Here is a 22,578-nt window from a genome sequence, read left to right as displayed (position 1 = left end):
ACAACCTCTGTCAACAGCTACAACACTGACAGAGTAGTTTTCACCACAGTGTAGACCAGTGAAAGAGCAGGAGTTTGCAGAGCTTGAGCTACAGGTGTAGTTGTGTCCATCATGTGCTGTTGCTGTTGCTATGTATGATTCTGCCCCTAAAACAGGGGACCAGGACACAGTGCTGGCCCCACATTCTGTAGAAACAGAAACATTCCTGGGAGGGCAGGGACCTGGAGAGATGGAAGGAAGAAGTCGAGAAAGAGAAAGTATGTTGAGCATATCTTAATTAGTCTGATCAAATTAGTCTGTTGTTGGAGACTGTTCAGATTACTACATAGCTTTTAGATTTTAAGTCTTGGTCCATCTTTTTACCTGCAGTGAAGTGATAAGAACTGCTTGGATTCCCAGCACATAAGCCAGCATACGGTGTCACTGTGATGGTATAGTTCTGGCCACAGGGTAAGTTGGGTATGTCACAGCTGGTACTGGTGGTGTGGCAGTAATGTATGTGTCCATCCTGATCCACTGCTGTCACATTGTAAGCTGTGGCACTGGGGCTTGCTACCCAGGTCACATGGGCTGTGTTGGGACATACCAAACTGGCACTAACATTCACTGGAGCACACAGGACTGGGAGGAGAAAAAAGTAAAACACATGGTTGCTAAATTATTTTTTACATTATATGCATGGAATAACGTGCAAAAGTTACATCATTTTAGAACCTTAAATTGTCTTTTTCATACATTTTACATTAGGAGATTAATTAATTCAGCAATTAAGTCACTTGTCCTTACTGTACCAACTGTAGCAGACAACCTAAATTTGAAATTATTAATCTTTTTAAATAAACAAAGGATGCACTCTAGAGGTCAAAAGTAGCATTACATTGTCTTTGTCTTACAGTAGGCTATGTTCTCTGTCTTACCAGAGCTGAATGTCAGGGTCTCAATCGGGGCACTGGAGCAGTTTCCATTAATAGCCTTCACCGCTACATTGTAGTTGGAGCCACAGGTGATGCTAAGAGTACAGTTGAGATCAGAGGACAGGCAGGTGGCATTGCCTTGACTACCCCAGCTAGAAACAGAGTACTGTACAGCCCCCTTGCTGGCAGACCAGGACACAACAGCAGTGCTGCTGATACAGTCAGGAGATACCGAGACGTTGGTAGGAACACATGGCACTACAAAGAGAGGATGGATACAGAGTTAAACTTTACACAGCAATAATATGATAAACTAACAGAGCAAGGTGTTGTAAAAAAAAAAGGAAAAAAGAAAAAGAACATCATTCTCAAAGTATTTTGCATTATGGGTAACTAACTTATCTTTGCCTTCCATGCACTTATCCACATCTAAATATTAAGCCATTCAGTCTAAATTGGCTCCCAGGGGGACAAAAAAATCTAAAGCAGAGATACAGTGTCTTTGGTGAACATCTTCTCACCTGTTGTCAGTACCACAGCTGAACTTGGCTCACTGTGACAACCTCTATCAACGGCTACAACGGTGACAGAGTAGTTTTCACCACAGTGTAGATCAGTGAAAGAGCAGGAGTTTACAGAGCTTGGGTTACAGGTGTAGTTGTGTCCATCATGTGCTGTTGCTGTTGCTATGTATGTTTCTGCTCCTGAAACAGGGGACCAGGACACTGTGCTAGCCCCACATTCTGTAGAAAGAGAAACACTGCTGGGAGGGCAGGGACCTGGAGAGAGGGAGGGAAGAAGTGGAGAGAGAAAGAAAACGTATGTTGAGCCAATCTTAATTAGCTGATCAAATTAGACAGTTCAGATTAGTACATCGCTGTTAGATTTTAACTCTTGTTCTCTCTGTGTACCTCCAATGAAGTGAAGAGGACTGCTGGGATTCCCAGCACAGGAGTCAGCATATGGTGTCACTGTGATGTTATAGTTCTGGCCACAGGGCATGTTGGGTATGTCACAGCTGGTACTGGTGGTGTGGCAGTAATGTATGTGTCCATCCTGACCCACTGCTGTCACATTGTAAGCTGTGGCACTGGAGCTTCCTACCCAGGATACATTGGCTGAGTTGGGACACACCAGACTGGCACCAACGTTCTCTGGGGCACATGGAGCTGGCAAGAGACAGAGTTAAAACACAATGTTGACATGTTATATTAGCCTATATTCAGGGAATTAAATGAAACACGAAAGGATAAATGACAAAGTTTTAGAGACTTAAGTTGTCTTTCAGCCGAATGTTCTAACATAACATGTTTATTTATTTAGCAACCTAGATTTTAAAACCTTCATTCCAATCAAATCTTCGTGAAAAGGTCATGATTAAACCTAACATGTTAAAGGCAGCATTACAGATTTTCTCACCTGTTTTCAATTCCACAGGTGAACTTGGTTCACTGTGACAACCTCTTTCAAAAGCTACAACACTGACAGAATAGTTTCCACCACAGTGTAGATCAGTGAAAGAGCAGGAGTGTGCAGAGCTTGAGTGACAGGTGTGGTTGTGTCCATCATGTGCTTTTGCTGTTGCTATGTAGGTTTCTGCTCCTGAAACGGGGGACCAGGACACTGTGCTTGCCCCACATTCTGTAGAGACAGAAACATTACTGGGGGAGCAGGGACCTGGAGAGATGGAGGTAACAAGTGGAGAGAAAACAACATTATTCTTTTACATTTTTTTGCTTCAACTGATTAAGTGAAACATAAAATGAACTGATCCTTGTCTGATCAAAGTAGTCTGTTGGAGACAATTCAGTTTAGTAGTACGGAGCATTTAGATCTTTAAGTCTTGTTCTATCTGTGTACCAATGAAGTGATGAGGAATGCTGGGATTCCCAGCACAGGAGTCAGCATATGGTGTCACTGTGATGGTATAGTTCTGGCCACAGTACATGTTGGGTATCTGACAGCTGGTACTGTTGGTGTAGCAGTCATGTATGTGTCCATCCTGACCCACTGCTGTCACATTGTAAGCTGTGGCACTGGAGCTTCCTACCCAGGTCACATGGGCCGAGTTGGGACACGCCAGACTGGCACCAACGTTCTCTGGGGCACATGGAGCTGGCAAGAGACAAAGGTAAAACACAATGTTGACATGTTATATTAGCCTATATTCAGGGAATTAAATTAAATGTGAAAGGATAAATGACACACTTTTAGAGAATTAATTTGTCTTTTAGCCAAATGTTCTGATATAATATGTTTATTTATTTAGCAATCAAGTCACTTAGGCCAACCTAGATTTGAAACCCTTCATTCTAAACAAATCTTCCTGAAAAGATCATGATTAAACCTAACATGTTAAAGGCAGCATTACAGAATAGTTGGTGACATCTTCTCACCTGTTTTCAGTTCCACAGGTGAACTTGGTTCACTGTCACAACCTCTTTCAAAAGCTACAACACTGACAGAGTAGTTTCCACCACAGTGTAGATCAGTGAAAGAGCAGGAGTGTGCAGAGCTTGAGTGACAGGTGTGGTTGTGTCCATCATGTGCTTTTGCTGTTGCTATGTAGGTTTCTGATCCTAAAACGGGGGACCAGGACACTGTGCTTGCCCCACATTCTGTAGAAACAGAAACATTACTGGGGGAGCAGGGACCTGGAGAGATGGAGGTAACACGTGGAGAGAAAACAACGTTATTCTTTTTAATGTATTGCTTCAACTGATTAAATGAAACGTAAAATGAGCTCATCTTTGTCTGACCAAAGTCTGTTGGAGAGAGTTCAGATTAGTACATGGCTTTTAGATTGTAAGTCTTGTTCTCTCTATGTACCTCCAATGAAGTGATGAGGAATGCTGGGATTCCCAGCACAGGAGTCAGCATATGGTGTCACTGTGATGATATAGTTTTGTCCACAGGGCATGTTGGGTATCTGACAGCTGGTACTGTTGGTGTAGCAGTCATGTATGTGTCCATCCTGACCCACTGCTGTCACATTGTAAGCTGTGGCACTGGAGCTTCCTACCCAGGTCACATCGGCTGATTTGGTACACGCCAGACTGGCACCAACGTTCTCTGGGGCACATGGAGCTGGCAAGAGACAACGTTAAAACACAATGTTGACATGTTATATTAGCCTATATTCAGGGAATGAAATGAAATACGAAAGGATAACTGGCACACTTTGCGAGACTGAATTTGTCTTTTAGCCGAATTTTCTAATATAACATGCATTTATGTATTTATTTAGCAATCAAGTCACGAATATTCCAACCTAGATTTGAAACCCTTCATTCTAAACAAATCTTCCTGAACATATCATGATTAAACCTAACATGTTAAAGGCAGCATACAGAATATTTGGTGAAATCCTCTCACCTGTTTTAAGTTCCACAAGTGAACTTGGTTCACTGTGACAACCTCTTTCAAAAGCTACAACACTGACAGAGTAGTTTCCACCACAGTGTAGATCAGTGAAAGAACAGGAGTGTGCAGAGCTTGAGTTACAGGTGTGGATGTGTCCATCTTGTGCTTTTGCTGTTGCTATGTAGGTTTCTGCTCCTGAAACGGGGGACCAGGACACTGTGCTAGCCCCACATTCTGTAGAAACAGAAACATTACTGGGGGAGCAGGGACCTGGAGAGATGGAGGTAACACGTGGAGAGAAAACAACGTTATTCTTTTTAATGTATTGCTTCAACTGATTAAATGAAACGTAAAATGAGCTCATCTTTGTCTGACCAAAGTCTGTTGGGAGAGTTCAGATTAGTACATGGCTTTTAGATTGTAAGTCTTGTTCTCTCTGTGTACCTCCAATGAAGTGATGAGGAATGCTGGGATTCCCAGCACAGGAGTCAGCATATGGTGTCACTGTGATGATATAGTTTTGTCCACAGGGCATGTTGGATATCTGACAGCTGGTACTGTTGGTGTAGCAGTCATGTATGTGTCCATCCTGACCCACTGCTGTCACATTGTAACCTGTAGCACTGGAGCTTCCTACCCAGGATACATTGGCTGAGTTGGGACACGCCAGACTGGCACCAACGTTCTCTGGGGCACATGGAGCTGGCAAGAGACAACGTTAAAACACAATGTTGACATGTTATATTAGCCTATATTCAGGGAATTAAATGAAACACGAAAGGATAAATGACAAAGTTTTAGAGACTTTAGTTGTCTTTCAGCCGAATGTTCTAACATAACATGTTTATTTATTTAGCAACCTAGATTGTAAAACCTTCATTCCAATCAAATCTTCATGAAAAGATCATGATTAAACCTAACATGTTAAAGGCAGCATTACAGATTTTCTCACCTGTTTTCAATTCCACAGGTGAACTTGGTTCACTGTGACAACCTCTTTCAAAAGCTACAACACTGACAGAATAGTTTCCACCACAGTGTAGATCAGTGAAAGAGCAGGAGTGTGCAGAGCTTGAGTGACAGGTGTGGTTGTGTCCATAATGTGCTTTTGCTGTTGCTATGTAGGTTTCTGCTCCTGAAACGGGGGACCAGGACACTGTGCTTGCCCCACATTCTGTAGAAACAGAAACATTACTGGGGGAGCAGGGACCTGGAGAGATGGAGAGAACAAGTGGAGAGAAAACAACATTATTCTTTTACATTTTTTTGCTTCAACTGATTAAGTGAAACATAAAATGAACTAATCCTTGTCTGATCAAAGTAGTCTGTTGGAGACAATTCAGTTTAGTAGTACGGAGCATTTAGATCTTTAAGTCTTGTTCTATCTGTGTACCAATGAAGTGATGAGGAATGCTGGGATTCCCAGCACAGGAGTCAGCATATGGTGTCACTGTGATGGTATAGTTCTGGCCACAGTACATGTTGGGTATCTGACAGCTGGTACTGTTGGTGTAGCAGTCATGTATGTGTCCATCCTGACCCACTGCTGTCACATTGTAAGCTGTGGCACTGGAGCTTCCTACCCAGGTCACATGGGCCGAGTTGGGGCACGCCAGACTGTCACCAACGTTCTCTGGGGCACATGGAGCTGGCAAGAGACAACAGTAAAACACAATGTTGACATGTTATATTAGCCTATATTCAGGGAATTAAATTAAATGTGAAAGGATAAATGACACACTTTTAGAGAATTAATTTGTCTTTTAGCCAAATGTTCTGATATAATATGTTTATTTATTTAGCAATCAAGTCACTAGGGCCAACCTAGATTTGAAACCCTTCATTCTAAACAAATCTTCCTGAAAAGATCATGATTAAACCTAACATGTTAAAGGCAGCATTACAGAATAGTTGGTGACATCTTCTCACCTGTTTTCAGTTCCACAGGTGAACTTGGTTCACTGTCACAACCTCTTTCAAAAGCTACAACACTGACAGAGTAGTTTCCACCACAGTGTAGATCAGTGAAAGAGCAGGAGTGTGCAGAGCTTGAGTTACAGGTGTGGTTGTGTCCATCATGTGCTTTTGCTGTTGCTATGTATGTTTCTGCTCCTGAAACAGGGGGCCAGGACACTGTACTAGCCCCACATTCTGTAGAAACAGAAACATTACTGGGGGAGCAGGGACCTGGAGAGATGGAGGTAACAAGTGGAGAGAAAACAACGTTATTCTTTTTAATGTATTGCTTCAAGTGATTAAATGAAACGTAAAATGAGCTCATCTTTGTCTGACCAAAGTCCGTTGGGAGCGTTCAGATTAGTACATGGCTTTTAGATTGTAAGTCTTGTTCTCTCTGTGTACCTCCAATGAAGTGATGAGGAATGCTGGGATTCCCAGCACAGGAGTCAGCATATGGTGTCACTGTGATGATATAGTTTTGTCCACAGGGCATGTTGGGTATCTGACAGCTGGTACTGTTGGTGTAGCAGTCATGAATGTGTCCATCCTGACCCACTGCTGTCACATTGTAAGCTGTGGCACTGGAGCTTCCTACCCAGGTCACATCGGCTGATTTGGTACACGCCAGACTGGCACCAACGTTCTCTGGGGCACATGGAGCTGGCAAGAGACAACGTTAAAACACAATGTTGACATGTTATATTAGCCTATATTCAGGGAATGAAATGAAATACGAAAGGATAACTGGCACATTTTCTAATATAACATGCATTTATTTATTTATTTAGCAATCAAGTCACTAATATGCCAACCTAGATTTGAAACCCGTCATTCTAAACAAATCTTCCTGAACATATCATGATTAAACCTAACATGTTAAAGGCAGCATACAGAATATTTGGTGAAATCCTCTCACCTGTTTTAAGTTCCACAAGTGAACTTGGTTCACTTTGACAACCTCTTTCAAAAGCTACAACACTGACAGAGTAGTTTCCACCACAGTGTAGATCAGTGAAAGAACAGGGGTGTGCAGAGCTTGAGTTACAGGTGTGGATGTGTCCATCTTGTGCTTTTGCTGTTGCTATGTAGGTTTCTGCTCCTGAAACGGGGGACCAGGACACTGTGCTAGCCCCACATTCTGTAGAAACAGAAACATTACTGGGGGAGCAGGGACCTGGAGGGATGGAGAGAACAAGTGGAGAGAAAACAAGGTTATTCTTTTTAATTTTTTGCTTCAACTGATTAAATGAAATATAAAATGAGCTAATCTTTGTCTGATCAATGTAGTCTGTTGGAGACAATTCAGATTAGGACATAGCTTTTAGATTGTAAGTGTTGTTCCCTCTGTTTACCTCCAATGAAGTGATGAGGAATGCCAGGATTCCCAGCACAGGAGTCAGCATATGGTGTCACTGTGATGGTATAGTTCTGGCCACAGGGCATGTTGGGTATCTGACAGCTGGTACTGTTGGTGTAGCAGTCATGTACAGGTATGTGTCCATCCTGACCCACTGCTGTCACATTGTAAGCTGTGGCACTGGAGCTTCCTACCCAGGATACATTGGCTGAGTTGGGACACGCCAGACTGGCACCAACGTTCTCTGGGGCACATGGAGCTGGCAAGAGACAGAGTTAAAACACAATGTTGACATGTTATATTAGCCTATATTCAGGGAATGAAATGAAACACGAAAGGATAAATGACAAAGTTTTAGAGACTTAAGTTGTCTTTCAGCCGAATGTTCTAAAATAACATGTTTATTTATTTAGCAAACTAGATTGTAAAACCTTCATTCCAATCAAATCTTCATGAAAAGATCATGATTAAACCTAACATGTTAAAGGCAGCATTACAGATTTTCTCACCTGTTTTCAATTCCACAGGTGAACTTGGTTCACTGTGACAACCTCTTTCAAAAGCTACAACACTGACAGAATAGTTTCCACCACAGTGTAGATCAGTGAAAGAGCAGGAGTGTGCAGAGCTTGAGTGACAGGTGTGGTTGTGTCCATCATGTGCTTTTGCTGTTGCTATGTAGGTTTCTGCTCCTGAAACGGGGGACCAGGACACTGTGCTTGCCCCACATTCTGTAGAAACAGAAACATTACTGGGGGAGCAGGGACCTGGAGAGATGGAGAGAACAAGTGGAGAGAAAACAACATTATTCTTTTACATTTTTTTTGCTTCAACTGATTAAGTGAAACATAAAATGAACTAATCCTTGTCTGATCAAAGTAGTCTGTTGGAGACAATTCAGTTTAGTAGTACGGAGCATTTAGATCTTTAAGTCTTGTTCTATCTGTGTACCAATGAAGTGATGAGGAATGCTGGGATTCCCAGCACAGGAGTCAGCATATGGTGTCACTGTGATGGTATAGTTCTGGCCACAGTACATGTTGGGTATCTGACAGCTGGTACTGTTGGTGTAGCAGTCATGTATGTGTCCATCCTGACCCACTGCTGTCACATTGTAAGCTGTGGCACTGGAGCTTCCTACCCAGGTCACATGGGCCGAGTTGGGGCACGCCAGACTGGCACCAACGTTCTCTGGGGCACATGGAGCTGGCAAGAGACAACAGTAAAACACAATGTTGACATGTTATATTAGCCTATATTCAGGGAATTAAATTAAATGTGAAAGGATAAATGACACACTTTTAGAGAATTAATTTGTCTTTTAGCCAAATGTTCTGATATAATATGTTTATTTATTTAGCAATCAAGTCACTAGGGCCAACCTAGATTTGAAACCCTTCATTCTAAACAAATCTTCCTGAAAAGATCATGATTAAACCTAACATGTTAAAGGCAGCATTACAGAATAGTTGGTGACATCTTCTCACCTGTTTTCAGTTCCACAGGTGAACTTGGTTCACTGTCACAACCTCTTTCAAAAGCTACAACACTGACAGAGTAGTTTCCACCACAGTGTAGATCAGTGAAAGAGCAGGAGTGTGCAGAGCTTGAGTTACAGGTGTGGTTGTGTCCATCATGTGCTTTTGCTGTTGCTATGTATGTTTCTGCTCCTGAAACAGGGGGCCAGGACACTGTACTAGCCCCACATTCTGTAGAAACAGAAACATTACTGGGGGAGCAGGGACCTGGAGAGATGGAGGTAACAAGTGGAGAGAAAACAACGTTATTCTTTTTAATGTATTGCTTCAAGTGATTAAATGAAACGTAAAATGAGCTCATCTTTGTCTGACCAAAGTCCGTTGGGAGAGTTCAGATTAGTACATGGCTTTTAGATTGTAAGTCTTGTTCTCTCTGTGTACCTCCAATGAAGTGATGAGGAATGCTGGGATTCCCAGCACAGGAGTCAGCATATGGTGTCACTGTGATGATGTAGTTTTGTCCACAGGGCATGTTGGGTATCTGACAGCTGGTACTGTTGGTGTAGCAGTCATGAATGTGTCCATCCTGACCCACTGCTGTCACATTGTAAGCTGTGGCACTGGAGCTTCCTACCCAGGTCACATCGGCTGATTTGGTACACGCCAGACTGGCACCAACGTTCTCTGGGGCACATGGAGCTGGCAAGAGACAACGTTAAAACACAATGTTGACATGTTATATTAGCCTATATTCAGGGAATGAAATGAAATACGAAAGGATAACTGGCACATTTTCTAATATAACATGCATTTATTTATTTATTTAGCAATCAAGTCACTAATATGCCAACCTAGATTTGAAACCCGTCATTCTAAACAAATCTTCCTGAACATATCATGATTAAACCTAACATGTTAAAGGCAGCATACAGAATATTTGGTGAAATCCTCTCACCTGTTTTAAGTTCCACAAGTGAACTTGGTTCACTTTGACAACCTCTTTCAAAAGCTACAACACTGACAGAGTAGTTTCCACCACAGTGTAGATCAGTGAAAGAACAGGGGTGTGCAGAGCTTGAGTTACAGGTGTGGATGTGTCCATCTTGTGCTTTTGCTGTTGCTATGTAGGTTTCTGCTCCTGAAACGGGGGACCAGGACACTGTGCTAGCCACACATTCTGTAGAAACAGAAACATTACTGGGGGAGCAGGGACCTGGAGAGATGGAGAGAACAAGTGGAGAGAAAACAAGGTTATTCTTTTTAATTTTTTGCTTCAACTGATTAAATGAAATATAAAATGAGCTAATCTTTGTCTGATCAATGTAGTCTGTTGGAGACAATTCAGATTAGGACATAGCTTTTAGATTGTAAGTGTTGTTCCCTCTGTTTACCTCCAATGAAGTGATGAGGAATGCTAGGATTCCCAGCACAGGAGTCAGCATATGGTGTCACTGTGATGGTATAGTTCTGGCCACAGGGCATGTTGGGTATCTGACAGCTGGTACTGTTGGTGTAGCAGTCATGTACAGGTATGTGTCCATCCTGACCCACTGCTGTCACATTGTAAGCTGTGGCACTGGAGCTTCCTACCCAGGATACATTGGCTGAGTTGGGACACGCCAGACTGGCACCAACGTTCTCTGGGGCACATGGAGCTGGCAAGAGACAGAGTTAAAACACAATGTTGACATGTTATATTAGCCTATATTCAGGGAATGAAATGAAACACGAAAGGATAAATGACAAAGTTTTAGAGACTTAAGTTGTCTTTCAGCCGAATGTTCTAACATAACATGTTTATTTATTTAGCAAACTAGATTGTAAAACCTTCATTCCAATCAAATCTTCATGAAAAGATCATGATTAAACCTAACATGTTAAAGGCAGCATTACAGATTTTCTCACCTGTTTTCAATTCCACAGGTGAACTTGGTTCACTGTGACAACCTCTTTCAAAAGCTACAACACTGACAGAATAGTTTCCACCACAGTGTAGATCAGTGAAAGAGCAGGAGTGTGCAGAGCTTGAGTGACAGGTGTGGTTGTGTCCATCATGTGCTTTTGCTGTTGCTATGTAGGTTTCTGCTCCTGAAACGGGGGACCAGGACACTGTGCTTGCCCCACATTCTGTAGAAACAGAAACATTACTGGGGGAGCAGGGACCTGGAGAGATGGAGAGAACAAGTGGAGAGAAAACAACATTATTCTTTTACATTTTTTTTGCTTCAACTGATTAAGTGAAACATAAAATGAACTAATCCTTGTCTGATCAAAGTAGTCTGTTGGAGACAATTCAGTTTAGTAGTACGGAGCATTTAGATCTTTAAGTCTTGTTCTATCTGTGTACCAATGAAGTGATGAGGAATGCTGGGATTCCCAGCACAGGAGTCAGCATATGGTGTCACTGTGATGGTATAGTTCTGGCCACAGTACATGTTGGGTATCTGACAGCTGGTACTGTTGGTGTAGCAGTCATGTATGTGTCCATCCTGACCCACTGCTGTCACATTGTAAGCTGTGGCACTGGAGCTTCCTACCCAGGTCACATGGGCCGAGTTGGGGCACGCCAGACTGGCACCAACGTTCTCTGGGGCACATGGAGCTGGCAAGAGACAACAGTAAAACACAATGTTGACATGTTATATTAGCCTATATTCAGGGAATTAAATTAAATGTGAAAGGATAAATGACACACTTTTAGAGAATTAATTTGTCTTTTAGCCAAATGTTCTGATATAATATGTTTATTTATTTAGCAATCAAGTCACTAGGGCCAACCTAGATTTGAAACCCTTCATTCTAAACAAATCTTCCTGAAAAGATCATGATTAAACCTAACATGTTAAAGGCAGCATTACAGAATAGTTGGTGACATCTTCTCACCTGTTTTCAGTTCCACAGGTGAACTTGGTTCACTGTCACAACCTCTTTCAAAAGCTACAACACTGACAGAGTAGTTTCCACCACAGTGTAGATCAGTGAAAGAGCAGGAGTGTGCAGAGCTTGAGTTACAGGTGTGGTTGTGTCCATCATGTGCTTTTGCTGTTGCTATGTATGTTTCTGCTCCTGAAACAGGGGGCCAGGACACTGTACTAGCCCCACATTCTGTAGAAACAGAAACATTACTGGGGGAGCAGGGACCTGGAGAGATGGAGGTAACAAGTGGAGAGAAAACAACGTTATTCTTTTTAATGTATTGCTTCAAGTGATTAAATGAAACGTAAAATGAGCTCATCTTTGTCTGACCAAAGTCCGTTGGGAGAGTTCAGATTAGTACATGGCTTTTAGATTGTAAGTCTTGTTCTCTCTGTGTACCTCCAATGAAGTGATGAGGAATGCTGGGATTCCCAGCACAGGAGTCAGCATATGGTGTCACTGTGATGATATAGTTTTGTCCACAGGGCATGTTGGGTATCTGACAGCTGGTACTGTTGGTGTAGCAGTCATGAATGTGTCCATCCTGACCCACTGCTGTCACATTGTAAGCTGTGGCACTGGAGCTTCCTACCCAGGTCACATCGGCTGATTTGGTACACGCCAGACTGGCACCAACGTTCTCTGGGGCACATGGAGCTGGCAAGAGACAACGTTAAAACACAATGTTGACATGTTATATTAGCCTATATTCAGGGAATGAAATGAAATACGAAAGGATAACTGGCACATTTTCTAATATAACATGCATTTATTTATTTATTTAGCAATCAAGTCACTAATATGCCAACCTAGATTTGAAACCCGTCATTCTAAACAAATCTTCCTGAACATATCATGATTAAACCTAACATGTTAAAGGCAGCATACAGAATATTTGGTGAAATCCTCTCACCTGTTTTAAGTTCCACAAGTGAACTTGGTTCACTTTGACAACCTCTTTCAAAAGCTACAACACTGACAGAGTAGTTTCCACCACAGTGTAGATCAGTGAAAGAACAGGAGTGTGCAGAGCTTGAGTTACAGGTGTGGATGTGTCCATCTTGTGCTTTTGCTGTTGCTATGTAGGTTTCTGCTCCTGAAACGGGGGACCAGGACACTGTGCTAGCCCCACATTCTGTAGAAACAGAAACATTACTGGGGGAGCAGGGACCTGGAGAGATGGAGAGAACAAGTGGAGATAAAACAAGGTTATTCTTTTTAATTTTTTGCTTCAACTGATTAAATGAAATATAAAATGAGCTAATCTTTGTCTGATCAATGTAGTCTGTTGGAGACAATTCAGATTAGGACATAGCTTTTAGATTGTAAGTGTTGTTCCCTCTGTTTACCTCCAATGAAGTGATGAGGAATGCCAGGATTCCCAGCACAGGAGTCAGCATATGGTGTCACTGTGATGGTATAGTTCTGGCCACAGGGCATGTTGGGTATCTGACAGCTGGTACTGTTGGTGTAGCAGTCATGTATGTGTCCATCCTGACCCACTGCTGTCACATTGTAAGCTGTGGCACTGGAGCTTCCTACCCAGGATACATTGGCTGAGTTGGGACATGCCAGACTGGCACCAACGTTCTCTGGGGCACATGGAGCTGGCAAGAGACAGAGTTAAACACAATGTTGACATGTTATATTAGCCTATATTCAGGGAATTAAATGAAACACGAAAGGATAAATGACAAAGTTTTAGAGACTTAAGTTGTCTTTCAGCCGAATGTTCTAACATAACATGTTTATTTATTTAGCAACCTAGATTTTAAAACCTTCATTCCAATCAAATCTTCCTGAAAAGATCATGATTAAACCTAACATGTTAAAGGCAGCATTACAGAATAGTTGGTGACATCTTCTCACCTGTTTTCAGTTCCACAGGTGAACTTGGTTCACTGTCACAACCTCTTTCAAAAGCTACAACACTGACAGAGTAGTTTCCACCACAGTGTAGATCAGTGAAAGAGCAGGAGTGTGCAGAGCTTGAGTTACAGGTGTGGTTGTGTCCATCATGTGCTTTTGCTGTTGCTATGTATGTTTCTGCTCCTGAAACAGGGGACCAGGACACTGTACTAGCCCCACATTCTGTAGAAACAGAAACATTACTGGGGGAGCAGGGACCTGGAGAGATGGAGGTAACACGTGGAGAGAAAACAACGTTATTCTTTTTAATGTATTGCTTCAACTGATTAAATGAAACGTAAAATGAGCTCATCTTTGTCTGACCAAAGTCTGTTGGAGAGAGTTCAGATTAGTACATGGCTTTTAGATTGTAAGTCTTGTTCTCTCTGTGTACCTCCAATGAAGTGATGAGGAATGCTGGGATTCCCAGCACAGGAGTCAGCATATGGTGTCACTGTGATGATATAGTTTTGTCCACAGGGCATGTTGGGTATCTGACAGCTGGTACTGTTGGTGTAGCAGTCATGTATGTGTCCATCCTGACCCACTGCTGTCACATTGTAAGCTGTGGCACTGGAGCTTCCTACCCAGGTCACATCGGCTGATTTGGTACACGCCAGACTGGCACCAACGTTCTCTGGGGCACATGGAGCTGGCAAGAGACAACGTTAAAACACAATGTTGACATGTTATATTAGCCTATATTCAGGGAATGAAATGAAATACGAAAGGATAACCGGCACACTTTTCGAGACTTAATTTGTCTTTTAGCCGCATTTTCTAACATAACATGTTTATTTATTTAGCAACCTAGATTTTAAAACCTTCATTCCAATCAAATCTTCGTGAAAAGGTCATGATTAAACCTAACATGTTAAAGGCAGCATTACAGATTTTTTCACCTGTTTTCAATTCCACAGGTGAACTTGGTTCACTGTGACAACCTCTTTCAAAAGCTACAACACTGACAGAATAGTTTCCACCACAGTGTAGATCAGTGAAAGAGCAGGAGTGTGCAGAGCTTGAGTGACAGGTGTGGTTGTGTCCATCATGTGCTTTTGCTGTTGCTATGTAGGTTTCTGCTCCTGAAACGGGGGACCAGGACACTGTGCTTGCCCCACATTCTGTAGAAACAGAAACATTACTGGGGGAGCAGGGACCTGGAGAGATGGAGAGAACAAGTGGAGAGAAAACAACATTATTCTTTTACATTTTTTTTGCTTCAACTTATTAAGTGAAACATAAAATGAACTAATCCTTGTCTGATCAAAGTAGTCTGTTGGAGACAATTCAGTTTAGTAGTACGGAGCATTTAGATCTTTAAGTCTTGTTCTATCTGTGTACCAATGAAGTGATGAGGAATGCTGGGATTCCCAGCACAGGAGTCAGCATATGGTGTCACTGTGATGGTATAGTTCTGGCCACAGTACATGTTGGGTATCTGACAGCTGGTACTGTTGGTGTAGCACTCATGTATGTGTCCATCCTGACCCACTGCTGTCACATTGTAAGCTGTGGCACTGGAGCTTCCTACCCAGGTCACATGGGCCGAGTTGGGACACGCCAGACTGGCACCAACGTTCTCTGGGGCACATGGAGCTGGCAAGAGACAACGGTAAAACACAATGTTGACATGTTATATTAGCCTATATTCAGGGAATTAAATTAAATGTGAAAGGATAAATGACACACTTTTAGAGAATTAATTTGTCTTTTAGCCGAATGTTCTTATATAATTTGTTTATTTATTTAGCAATCAAGTCACTTAGGCCAACCTAGATTTGAAACCCTTCATTCTAAACAAATCTTCCTGAAAAGATCATGATTAAACCTAACATGTTAAAGGCAGCATTACAGAATAGTTGGTGACATCTTCTCACCTGTTTTCAGTTCCACAGGTGAACTTGGTTCACTGTCACAACCTCTTTCAAAAGCTACAACACTGACAGAGTAGTTTCCACCACAGTGTAGATCAGTGAAAGAGCAGGAGTGTGCAGAGCTTGAGTTACAGGTGTGGTTGTGTCCATCATGTGCTTTTGCTGTTGCTATGTATGTTTCTGCTCCTGAAACAGGGGACCAGGACACTGTACTAGCCCCACATTCTGTAGAAACAGAAACATTACTGGGGGAGCAGGGACCTGGAGAGATGGAGGTAACACGTGGAGAGAAAACAACGTTATTCTTTTTAATGTATTGCTTCAACTGATTAAATGAAACGTAAAATGAGCTCATCTTTGTCTGACCAAAGTCTGTTGGAGAGAGTTCAGATTAGTACATGGCTTTTAGATTGTAAGTCTTGTTCTCTCTGTGTACCTCCAATGAAGTGATGAGGAATGCTGGGATTCCCAGCACAGGAGTCAGCATATGGTGTCACTGTGATGATATAGTTTTGTCCACAGGGCATGTTGGGTATCTGACAGCTGGTACTGTTGGTGTAGCAGTCATGTATGTGTCCATCCTGACCCACTGCTGTCACATTGTAAGCTGTGGCACTGGAGCTTCCTACCCAGGTCACATCGGCTGATTTGGTACACGCCAGACTGGCACCAACGTTCTCTGGGGCACATGGAGCTGGCAAGAGACAACGTTAAAACACAATGTTGACATGTTATATTAGCCTATATTCAGGGAATGAAATGAAATACGAAAGGATAACCGGCACACTTTTCGAGACTTAATTTGTCTTTTAGCCGCATTTTCTAATATAACATGCATTTATTTATTTATTTATTTAGCAATCAAGTCACTAATATGCCAACCTAGATTTGAAACCCTTCATTCTAAACAAATCTTCCTGAACATATCATGATTAAACCTAACATGTTAAAGGCAGCATACAGAATATTTGGTGAAATCCTCTCACCTGTTTTAAGTTCCACAAGTGAACTTGGTTCACTTTGACAACCTCTTTCAAAAGCTACAACACTGACAGAGTAGTTTCCACCACAGTGTAGATCAGTGAAAGAACAGGAGTGTGCAGAGCTTGAGTTACAGGTGTGGATGTGTCCATCTTGTGCTTTTGCTGTTGCTATGTAGGTTTCTGCTCCTGAAACGGGGGACCAGGACACTGTGCTAGCCCCACATTCTGTAGAAACAGAAACATTACTGGGGGAGCAGGGACCTGGAGAGATGGAGAGAACAAGTGGAGAGAAAACAAGGTTATTCTTTTTAATTTTTTGCTTCAACTGATTAAATGAAATATAAAATGAGCTAATCTTTGTCTGATCAATGTAGTCTGTTGGAGACAATTCAGATTAGGACATAGCTTTTAGATTGTAAGTGTTGTTCCCTCTGTTTACCTCCAATGAAGTGATGAGGAATGCCAGGATTCCCAGCACAGGAGTCAGCATATGGTGTCACTGTGATGGTATAGTTCTGGCCACAGGGCATGTTGGGTATCTGACAGCTGGTACTGTTGGTGTAGCAGTCATGTATGTGTCCATCCTGACCCACTGCTGTCACATTGTAAGCTGTGGCACTGGAGCTTCCTACCCAGGATACATTGGCTGAGTTGGGACACGCCAGACTGGCACCAACGTTCTCTGGGGCACATGGAGCTGGCAAGAGACAGAGTTAAACACAATGTTGACATGTTATATTAGCCTATATTCAGGGAATTAAATGAAACACGAAAGGATAAATGACAAAGTTTTAGAGACTTAAGTTGTCTTTCAGCCGAATGTTCTAACATAACATGTTTATTTATTTAGCAACCTAGATTTTAAAACCTTCATTCCAATCAAATCTTCGTGAAAAGGTCATGATTAAACCTAACATGTTAAAGGCAGCATTACAGATTTTCTCACCTGTTTTCAATTCCACAGGTGAACTTGGTTCACTGTGACAACCTCTTTCAAAAGCTACAACACTGACAGAATAGTTTCCACCACAGTTTAGATCAGTGAAAGAGCAGGAGTGTGCAGAGCTTGAGTGACAGGTGTGGTTGTGTCCATCATGTGCTTTTGCTGTTGCTATGTAGGTTTCTGCTCCTGAAACGGGGGACCAGGACACTGTGCTTGCCCCACATTCTGTAGAAACAGAAACATTAGTGGGGGAGCAGGGACCTGGAGAGATGGAGAGAACAAGTGGAGAGAAAACAACATTATTCTTTTACATTTTTTTTGCTTCAACTTATTAAGTGAAACATAAAATGAACTAATCCTTGTCTGATCAAAGTAGTCTGTTGGAGACAATTCAGTTTAGTAGTACGGAGCATTTAGATCTTTAAGTCTTGTTCTATCTGTGTACCAATGAAGTGATGAGGAATGCTGGGATTCCCAGCACAGGAGTCAGCATATGGTGTCACTGTGATGGTATAGTTCTGGCCACAGTACATGTTGGGTATCTGACAGCTGGTACTGTTGGTGTAGCACTCATGTATGTGTCCATCCTGACCCACTGCTGTCACATTGTAAGCTGTGGCACTGGAGCTTCCTACCCAGGTCACATGGGCCGAGTTGGGACACGCCAGACTGGCACCAACGTTCTCTGGGGCACATGGAGCTGGCAAGAGATAACGGTAAAACACAATGTTGACATGTTATATTAGCCTATATTCAGGGAATTAAATTAAATGTGAAAGAATAAATGACACACTTTTAGAGAATTAATTTGTCTTTTAGCCGAATGTTCTAATATAATTTGTTTATTTATTTAGCAATCAAGTCACTTAGGCCAACCTAGATTTGAAACCCTTCATTCTAAACAAATCTTCCTGAAAAGATCATGATTAAACCTAACATGTTAAAGGCAGCATTACAGAATAGTTGGTGACATCTTCTCACCTGTTTTCAGTTCCACAGGTGAACTTGGTTCACTGTCACAACCTCTTTCAAAAGCTACAACACTGACAGAGTAGTTTCCACCACAGTGTAGATCAGTGAAAGAGCAGGAGTGTGCAGAGCTTGAGTTACAGGTGTGGTTGTGTCCATCATGTGCTTTTGCTGTTGCTATGTATGTTTCTGCTCCTGAAACAGGGGACCAGGACACTGTACTAGCCCCACATTCTGTAGAAACAGAAACATTACTGGGGGAGCAGGGACCTGGAGAGATGGAGGTAACACGTGGAGAGAAAACAACGTTATTCTTTTTAATGTATTGCTTCAACTGATTAAATGAAACGTAAAATGAGCTCATCTTTGTCTGACCAAAGTCTGTTGGAGAGAGTTCAGATTAGTACATGGCTTTTAGATTGTAAGTCTTGTTCTCTCTGTGTACCTCCAATGAAGTGATGAGGAATGCTGGGATTCCCAGCACAGGAGTCAGCATATGGTGTCACTGTGATGATATAGTTTTGTCCACAGGGCATGTTGGGTATCTGACAGCTGGTACTGTTGGTGTAGCAGTCATGTATGTGTCCATCCTGACCCACTGCTGTCACATTGTAAGCTGTGGCACTGGAGCTTCCTACCCAGGTCACATCGGCTGATTTGGTACACGCCAGACTGGCACCAACGTTCTCTGGGGCACATGGAGCTGGCAAGAGACAACGTTAAAACACAATGTTGACATGTTATATTAGCCTATATTCAGGGAATGAAATGAAATACGAAAGGATAACCGGCACACTTTTCGAGACTTAATTTGTCTTTTAGCCGCATTTTCTAATATAACATGCATTTATTTATTTATTTAGCAATCAAGTCACTAATATGCCAACCTAGATTTGAAACCCTTCATTCTAAACAAATCTTCCTGAACATATCATGATTAAACCTAACATGTTAAAGGCAGCATACAGAATATTTGGTGAAATCCTCTCACCTGTTTTAAGTTCCACAAGTGAACTTGGTTCACTTTGACAACCTCTTTCAAAAGCTACAACACTGACAGAGTAGTTTCCACCACAGTGTAGATCAGTGAAAGAACAGGAGTGTGCAGAGCTTGAGTTACAGGTGTGGATGTGTCCATCTTGTGCTTTTGCTGTTGCTATGTAGGTTTCTGCTCCTGAAACGGGGGACCAGGACACTGTGCTAGCCCCACATTCTGTAGAAACAGAAACATTACTGGGGGAGCAGGGACCTGGAGAGATGGAGAGAACAAGTGGAGAGAAAACAAGGTTATTCTTTTTAATTTTTTGCTTCAACTGATTCAATGAAATATAAAATGAGCTAATCTTTGTCTGCTCAATGTAGTCTGTTGGAGACAATTCAGATTAGGACATAGCTTTTAGATTGTAAGTGTTGTTCCCTCTGTTTACCTCCAATGAAGTGATGAGGAATGCCAGGATTCCCAGCACAGGAGTCAGCATATGGTGTCACTGTGATGGTATAGTTCTGGCCACAGGGCATGTTGGGTATCTGACAGCTGGTACTGTTGGTGTAGCAGTCATGTATGTGTCCATCCTGACCCACTGCTGTCACATTGTAAGCTGTGGCACTGGAGCTTCCTACCCAGGATACATTGGCTGAGTTGGGACACGCCAGACTGGCACCAACGTTCTCTGGGGCACATGGAGCTGGCAAGAGACAGAGTTAAAACACAATGTTGACATGTTATATTAGCCTATATTCAGGGAATTAAATGAAACACGAAAGGATAAATGACAAAGTTTTAGAGACTTAAGTTGTCTTTCAGCCGAATGTTCTAACATAACATGTTTATTTATTTAGCAACCTAGATTTTAAAACCTTCATTCCAATCAAATCTTCGTGAAAAGGTCATGATTAAACCTAACATGTTAAAGGCAGCATTACAGATTTTTTCACCTGTTTTCAATTCCACAGGTGAACTTGGTTCACTGTGACAACCTCTTTCAAAAGCTACAACACTGACAGAATAGTTTCCACCACAGTGTAGATCAGTGAAAGAGCAGGAGTGTGCAGAGCTTGAGTGACAGGTGTGGTTGTGTCCATCATGTGCTTTTGCTGTTGCTATGTAGGTTTCTGCTCCTGAAACGGGGGACCAGGACACTGTGCTTGCCCCACATTCTGTAGAAACAGAAACATTACTGGGGGAGCAGGGACCTGGAGAGATGGAGAGAACAAGTGGAGAGAAAACAACATTATTCTTTTACATTTTTTTTGCTTCAACTTATTAAGTGAAACATAAAATGAACTAATCCTTGTCTGATCAAAGTAGTCTGTTGGAGACAATTCAGTTTAGTAGTACGGAGCATTTAGATCTTTAAGTCTTGTTCTATCTGTGTACCAATGAAGTGATGAGGAATGCTGGGATTCCCAGCACAGGAGTCAGCATATGGTGTCACTGTGATGGTATAGTTCTGGCCACAGTACATGTTGGGTATCTGACAGCTGGTACTGTTGGTGTAGCACTCATGTATGTGTCCATCCTGACCCACTGCTGTCACATTGTAAGCTGTGGCACTGGAGCTTCCTACCCAGGTCACATGGGCCGAGTTGGGACACGCCAGACTGGCACCAACGTTCTCTGGGGCACATGGAGCTGGCAAGAGATAACGGTAAAACACAATGTTGACATGTTATATTAGCCTATATTCAGGGAATTAAATTAAATGTGAAAGAATAAATGACACACTTTTAGAGAATTAATTTGTCTTTTAGCCGAATGTTCTAATATAATTTGTTTATTTATTTAGCAATCAAGTCACTTAGGCCAACCTAGATTTGAAACCCTTCATTCTAAACAAATCTTCCTGAAAAGATCATGATTAAACCTAACATGTTAAAGGCAGCATTACAGAATAGTTGGTGACATCTTCTCACCTGTTTTCAGTTCCACAGGTGAACTTGGTTCACTGTCACAACCTCTTTCAAAAGCTACAACACTGACAGAGTAGTTTCCACCACAGTGTAGATCAGTGAAAGAGCAGGAGTGTGCAGAGCTTGAGTTACAGGTGTGGTTGTGTCCATCATGTGCTTTTGCTGTTGCTATGTATGTTTCTGCTCCTGAAACAGGGGACCAGGACACTGTACTAGCCCCACATTCTGTAGAAACAGAAACATTACTGGGGGAGCAGGGACCTGGAGAGATGGAGGTAACACGTGGAGAGAAAACAACGTTATTCTTTTTAATGTATTGCTTCAACTGATTAAATGAAACGTAAAATGAGCTCATCTTTGTCTGACCAAAGTCTGTTGGAGAGAGTTCAGATTAGTACATGGCTTTTAGATTGTAAGTCTTGTTCTCTCTGTGTACCTCCAATGAAGTGATGAGGAATGCTGGGATTCCCAGCACAGGAGTCAGCATATGGTGTCACTGTGATGATATAGTTTTGTCCACAGGGCATGTTGGGTATCTGACAGCTGGTACTGTTGGTGTAGCAGTCATGTATGTGTCCATCCTGACCCACTGCTGTCACATTGTAAGCTGTGGCACTGGAGCTTCCTACCCAGGTCACATCGGCTGATTTGGTACACGCCAGACTGGCACCAACGTTCTCTGGGGCACATGGAGCTGGCAAGAGACAACGTTAAAACACAATGTTGACATGTTATATTAGCCTATATTCAGGGAATGAAATGAAATACGAAAGGATAACCGGCACACTTTTCGAGACTTAATTTGTCTTTTAGCCGCATTTTCTAATATAACATGCATTTATTTATTTATTTAGCAATCAAGTCACTAATATGCCAACCTAGATTTGAAACCCTTCATTCTAAACAAATCTTCCTGAACATATCATGATTAAACCTAACATGTTAAAGGCAGCATACAGAATATTTGGTGAAATCCTCTCACCTGTTTTAAGTTCCACAAG

Source organism: Nannobrachium achirus (genome assembly GCF_963921795.1).
Source record: "Nannobrachium achirus genome assembly, chromosome: 16".
In the NCBI taxonomy this organism is placed as follows: domain Eukaryota; kingdom Metazoa; phylum Chordata; class Actinopteri; order Myctophiformes; family Myctophidae; genus Nannobrachium; species Nannobrachium achirus.
The sequence above is the reverse complement of the archived record's forward strand: the minus strand, read 5'-3'. Positions refer to the sequence as shown.